Source organism: Lygodium microphyllum, chromosome 27 (assembly GCF_053477565.2).
Source record: "Lygodium microphyllum isolate KBCC chromosome 27, Lygodium_microphyllum_v1.1.10, whole genome shotgun sequence".
NCBI lineage: Eukaryota > Viridiplantae > Streptophyta > Polypodiopsida > Schizaeales > Lygodiaceae > Lygodium > Lygodium microphyllum.
The window spans coordinates 16,107,348-16,114,743 of NC_141161.1; positions in this window are offsets into that span (position 1 = coordinate 16,107,348).

Genomic DNA, 7,396 nt, shown 5'->3' on the forward strand with positions numbered 1-7,396 from the left:
TTTGATGCACGTATGCGGTCTACATGATGCCTAATGTCTTGGGAATGTATGCATTTTATTTGCCCATGATTTGGAATTGTTTTTGGGCTAGAAATTGACAATTTTGGACTGTTTAGAGCTGCTGTACATGAGTGGGCTGAAGCTCATTTGTCACATGTATTGCTTCTCTATCGATACCGGATGTATGCTATGGGTTATGTCATGATGTATTACACTTTGGGGATCGACTTCGAACTCATGATCGTGATTCCGGAATGCTTTTGAGCATCGCATTTTCTCCATTGTTATTGGTTTGTCATTGGCAGTTTGGTCGACTTGACTGGCATTTGGGCCGCTTATGCCTATTGTCTGTACTTGACGGATAAGCTCTATGCATTACATGCTTTGGTCCGTGGTTGATGCCTCTTAGTTCGTCCATGCTTGACAGATATTTTGGAGCTCCGATTTGGATGTTTTGAGCACTTCCGACTCACAGGGATATTGACTTTGGCTTGCTACTAGATGTGTTGACTTGACAGAGATCTTGCCATTGGGATTATGTCTTGCTTAGTGGTTGCTACATCAGTTGCTTCATGTATGTCATGCTCTTGGGAAGCGTATGACGCATTGACTTGATCACTTATCACTAGTACTTTGTCTTGGGTTGCTTGAGCCCTTAACTCGATTGTACGCCTTTTGTGCCAGTGGGAGCATCTTGCATGCTTACTTGACCTTGAGCAGGGATTACATGCTATTGGAGCAGTCTATGTCATTGAGCAGGGATTACATGCTATTGGAGCAATCTATGTCATTGAGCAGTTATGGATGTATTGAGACTTTGGGATTATACTCTGACAATTGGATGTTGCATTGAGTATATGTCTTGGTTCACAGGATGCTTATGAGCTGAGTCTCAATTTTGGATCCGCTTTCTCTTGAGCAGACACCTATTTGTGTCAGGTTTTGGCAGTTGGTTCTATATTTTGCCTAGATTGTCTGGGGTGTGCCTCTTACTGGCAGATGCTATTTGACATCTCTCGGTGTTATGCTCATGTATTTTCACTGTCATTTGGCTTTGCTTTGTCCTCTTTATGTCAGCTTTGGACCTAGCATTGTTTAGTTGACATTAGATCCAGTTTTGGGACAGTTTGCTCTCATTATTGCAATTCTAAAATTTATTACAGCAAGCATTTATTGGTGGACTGAGCAGTATTTTTATGCTAAAATATCCTGATTTGGTGTACCGCACCTAGTACTAAGTGGGCAGCATCTTTTGGCACACTTTTCTCGCCATTTGGAGCTCATTTCAGTGGATTTTGGGCATTTTCTGCAGTAAAACAGCCGGTAGTTTTACATTGTCTATGCATTTCCAGCCTGCATTATGGCATCCTCTTCGACTAATAATGCCATATTTAATATCACAAAGTTGGATGGTACCAACTACTCTTATTGGAAGAGTCAAATTTGGCAGGTCTTGGTGCAGAAATCTTAGATTAAGCCACTTCGATTGAGTGGGGAGCAGCGTGAAACTATGGACAATGACGACTGGCTTGAACTTGATGAGCTATGCAAGTCCACGATTGTATTGTCTCTCACTGAACAGGTACATTATAATGTATTTGAGGAAGCACAGAGTGCATGGGATCTATGGAATAAGATCAAGAATCTTTATGATAAGAAAAGTCCGACGAGTCAGATGTACTGGTTGAAGCAACTTATGGATCTGCGCATGAAGGATAATGCAACTATGTCTGCTCACTTGAGCCAGTTCCATGCTATACTGAAGAACCTGACTTCGCAGGATATCACCTTTGGAGAGGAAGTAACTCCTCTTTTCTTGCTTGGGACTCTGAATGAGTCATGGGATGTATTCCGCACTGCCCTATGTGCCTCTAGTGCTACTCTGAAACTGAATGATGTTGAGAGTGCTCTTCTGTAGGAAGAGGTTAATCGCAAAAACTTGGATGCCTCTCGTGTTTCACATGCTTTGACAGTTAGAGGCAGGAATGACAAGAATGATCTTGGTAATAACCGTGGCCGTGACTCGCAGAAGGGTCGGTCTAAATCTCGTGGAAAGTCGCGTAGTAAGTCGTGTGGGCGCAACAATAATGTCACTTGTCATCATTGTGGGAAAACGGGCCATATCAGACCACAGTGTCATGAGTTGCGCAATGAGAAGCGCAAGGATAAGGGCAAAGAGAAAGTGCAGGAGAAGTCCTCTGATCGCAGCATAGTACCTGCGAAGTCCAGCGTCAAGGTTGAAGAAATTAATGTCACGCAGACTGAGGATTCCGATGGTAGTGATGAGTTCATACTTGCAGCTAGTTCTTCTGATGCTTCACACTTGACTGAGACACCTATTATGTATGCACAGTGCTGGTTATTGGATTCAGGTGCGTCCTTCCATGTGACGCCTTACCGTGAGTGGTTTCACTCTTACCGTACTGTATTTGGATCAGTCAGACTTGGAGATGACAGGTCTCTTGATATTGTGGGCTGTGGAGATATTCAGTTGCAGTTTTCCACTGGCAGTTCCTTTTTGCTCAGGGATGTACGTCATGTACCTGCGCTTACGCACAGTCTTATGTCTGCAGGATAGTTGGATGATGCAGGGTTTCATGTCTATTTTGGGAATTCTGTCGAGAAGATTACCAAAGGCAGACTTGTGCTTGCTAGAGGAGCCAAGGCTGGCAGCCTCTATCCTCTTGTTGTATCTGGGTCTTCTGTAGACCATGTTTTGGCAGTGGGCTCTATCCCACATGTATCACTTTGGCATGCCCGTTTGGGGCATATGTCTTTGAATGGAATGAAAATGTTATCTTGTTTGCAGTATCTTCCGCCTTTGGACTATGCACGTTTTGACTCGTGTGATCATTGTCTTTATGGTAAGCAGAATAGGTCTACGCATAAGAAATCGGGTAGGCCATGCATGAGTGAGCCCTTGGCTTTGGTGCATTCAGATGTTTGTGGGCCCATGCCGTGTATGTCTATGGGTGGCGCGAAGTACTTTGTTACCTTCATTGATGATTTTTCTAGGAAAGTGTGGGCTTATCCCATAAAGCAAAAGTCCGATGTCTTGGCAGTCTTTCAGCATTGGCTTGCTCTTGTTGAGAACCAGACTGGGTATAGGCTGAAATGTCTTAGGACTGACAATGGGGAAGAATATGTCTCACGTGCTTTTGAGCAGTTTTGTGATGACAGGGGTATTAAGCGTCAGTTGACCGCCCCTTACACCCCCGCCCAGAATGGTTCGGCTGAGCGCATGAACAGGACTATTCACGAGCGTGTCCACTCTATGCTTAGCCATGCATGCCTACCACAGAGCTTTTGGGCTGAGGCAGTTAGTATGGCAGTGCATGTCAAACCGATCGCCTTCTAGTGGATTGGATTTCCAGGTTGTAGAGGAAGTTTGGGCTGGTAAGCCACCCTCTTATGCGCATCTCCGTGTCTTTGGATGTGAGGCATTCTGCTATGTGCCCAAGGATAAGAGGAGTAAGTTGGATCCAAAGAGCATTAAATGCATCTTTCTTGGTTATGGTGATTCATGAGAGATGGGCTATCGCCTATGGGATCCGCAGGCGCGGAAAATAGTACACAGCCATGATGTAGTCTTCCATGAAGACAAGATGCACAGGTAGCCTGAGAAAGTGGTTGAAATCCGCAGAGTAATCTTTCAGGAGGAGCCTAGAGCTCCTGCACATCCAGTTGGATAGCCTACAGCTACAGCAGATGCTCATGGTCAGGGTGTTGGACAGGCAACTGGGCAGGCAGCAGAGCCTGCATTGAGACGGTCTGCTAGAGACAGATGTCCACCTGATAGATTTCAGCCCTCTATGCATTATATTTTGGTTACATATGCAGGAGAGTCTTTCACTTGTGATGAGGCTATGCGCAGGGGTGACAGTCACTCCTGGGAGAGGGCTATGCAGTCTGAGATCGACTCCTTGCATAAGAATGAGACTTGGGATTTGGTTGCCTTGCCTAAGGGCAAGAAGGCTTTGCCATGCAAGTGGGTGTACAAGCTGAAAAGTACCCCTGGACACCCCAAGCCAGCATACAAGGCTAGATTGGTAGCAAAGGGTTTTAAGCAGGAGCATGGTGTAGACTTTGATGAGGTCTTTTCTCCTGTGGTTAAGAAGACCACCCTGCGCTTGGTCTTGGCTTTGGTTGCTCAACTTCACTTAGATCTATATCAGATGGATGTCAAGACGGCTTTCTTACATGAAGACTTGCATGATGAGATCTATATGGAGCAGCCTAAGGGCTTTGCAGAACCTGGCAGGGAGCACCTAGTGTGCAAGTTGAAGAAAAGTCTTTATGGCTTGAAGCAGGCACCTAGGGAATGGTATCATAAGTTTGATGCCTTTATGCAGTCACACGGCTACAGCAGGAGTGCTATGGATCCCTGTCTTTACACGAAGAAAGCCCGTGATGGTTCATTGCTTATTTTGGTACTCTATGTGGATGATATGCTGATAGCAGGGAAAGCTCATGATGAGCTAGATGCTCTTAAATCTCAGCTGAAGAAGAGCTTTGAGATGAAGGATTTGGGATAGGCCTCTCACATACTTGGTATGCGCATTAGACGCAACAGGCATCAGGGACTCCTCTACTTGTCACAGAGGGAGTATATTCATAAAGTCCTTGAGCGCTTCCGCATGCAGGACGTAAAGCCTATTGGCTGTCCATTGCCTTCTTATGTGAAGGTATCACAGGCCAATTGTCCGCAGACAGATGAGCAAAGGGCCGAGATGGCCCAGATCCCTTATGCTTCAGTCGTGGGCAGTTTGATGTATGCCATGATAGCCACTCGTCCAGATATTGCCTTTGCAGTTAGTGTTGTGGCACGCTATATGGCTACACCTGGTAGGAACATTGGGATGACGTGAAGGGTATCATGAAGTACCTGAAGGGCACAACAGATATGTGTATTTGCTATGGCAGCCAAGATACAGGGGTCGTGGGGTACACTGACTCCGATTATGTAGGACATGCAGATAGTAGGAAGTCCACTTCTGGCTATGTATTCATCTATGCTGGAGGTGCTGTCTCTTGGATGTCCAGGGTTGAGAAGTGTACAGCTTTGTCTACCACTGAGGCCGAGTATGTTGCAGCCACTGAGGCTTGCAAGGAGGCCATATAGCTAGGCCGTCTAGTTGCTGGCCTTGGGATTGATGCTATACCTACACTGCATTCGTATTCTATGAGTGCCATTCAGTTGGCTAAGAATCCGGTCTTCCATGCGAAGACAAAACACATTGAGGTGAGGTATCTCTTCATACGTGGTGTCATGGAGGACAAGTCTGTTGACCTTGTCAAGATCTCCACTGATGAGAATCCTGCAGATCTGCTCATGAAAAGCCTCACTACTAAGCGCTTTGCCTTCCTCAGGAGATTGATGGGCGTTGGATAAGATATTGCCTTTCCTCATCCCTTGTACCTATGTACAATTGTACTATCTTTTTCTTTTCTTTCTCTCTCACTAGGGCAGATTCACCTTTAAGTGGGAGGTTGTTGGGGTAAAGGCGCATCCGCCGTGCCGCCTCGTGTATTACTACACTGACAGTACCCGCCACTACACACTGCAGGTGGCAAGCGCCCGTCACGTCACTTTATTCTTTACATTCATTTTTTAGTGACTAGTAAATAAAGGAAGGCCCGGTCACACATTGTGACTGTTGGAGTTCCCATTTCTTGTCTCTCTCTTTCTTACTCTTGCTCTCCCGCCATAGCTCGTGTGCAAGCTTCAATCCTTCTCACCTTTCAACAAGCAAGTGAGATGAGAGACTAATTATATTATGATCAAAGATGGTAAAAATTACATGTCTCACACCTTTTATACATATGTCAGTGTGACAAGGTATTATGAATAACTCTCTCTCACTAACACATATATTCCTAGTTTCTTACAATCCATCTCTGCCTAAAGGTTTTTTCCACACAAAAAAATTAAAATAATAAAGAAGAACAGATGAAATAGAGTACTACTTTGATTTCAACTATACAAAAGATATGATGGGAATAAAATAGTGAAGAGTTAATTGCTGAAAGAAAGCCTCTACCATATATATAATCTGGATGTCTTTAAAAGAATTAGATCCTTCAAATCTTCAAGAAATAACCTCTATAAAGAGCAGACATATTGTTGTATAAAACAAGGTATGCTGAACAAAACTGCCATAACTTCTGATAGAAGTATCCAAACAAAGCATGCCACATATCAAAACAGAGCTATTGAAGAGTACTTTGATCCTATGTAGGTAGTTGAATTCTAAAAATTAGGAAAAATAAAATCTTTTCTAAAATAGACTGTTTTCTAGACCCTATTTAGAGCACAACTGGCTCCCATATGACTATATCTCAACCACCACCAACGCATCCCATAGGTAGGAAAACTCATCCAAGATTGAATCTAGCCTCCAAGAAGCTTTCTCGAGTGGTAAACCCTTCCACTTAATCAAATACTCAATGATGGATCGAGAGTGAAGCTTCTTTTTATGCTAATCAATGATCTTCTCAGGAATGTACTGAATAAGTCCTTCATCCATAGGGGATAGCTCATCAACTATTTTCACTTGAGTACCTAAAAGGGTTTGAGTTGACTAACATAGAATACATTATGAATCTTAGTAGAAGAGGGAAGCTCTAATCGATATTGCAAGTCTCCAATGTGCTCCAAGATCCTGTAGGGCTCACAAAACCTATAAAAGCAAGTTTGTTGCTAGAGCCATCCTTTAGAGTAGAATATCGGGACTTGGGTACTTTCAAGAGAACTAACTCTCCCTCTTGAAACTCCAAATATTGCATCTTCTCATCACCATATACCTTCATCTCATCTTGAGCTTTTCTAATATTCATCTTACATTGTTGAAGAAGGGCCCACATTCTTTCCAATTCCTCCTTTCCATGAGGGATAATCTTCTCACTCAAAATAACTATGGTTAAAGGTACCTTGTAACTATACATAGCCTCAAAGGGTAAAAATCCAATGCTAGCATGAGTGGAGTTATTATAGGCAAAGTCAACCAAATGTAACAATGAATCTCACCATATTGTACATCATGTCAAAAATGGCAAAGGTAAGTCTCCAACCACTTATTAACCCTTTTTGTCTAACCATTAGTCTCTAGATGATAGGCTATAGAAGGAGCCAATTTAGTTCCTATGGAGCTGAATACCACCTGCCAGAGGTTACTTATGAACTTGGTATCTCTTTCATGCACAATCACATGTGATAATCCATGCAATCTAAATATATGCTCCATGAACTGACTAGCCACTTGGTGAAGCAGTGAATTGAGTCTTAGTAGGAATGAAATGGGTTGCCTTAGTGAGTTTGTCCACTATCACATAAATGCTATTCCAACCCTTTTTGGTAATAGGTAGATCATTAATGAAATCCATGATAATGTGTGTC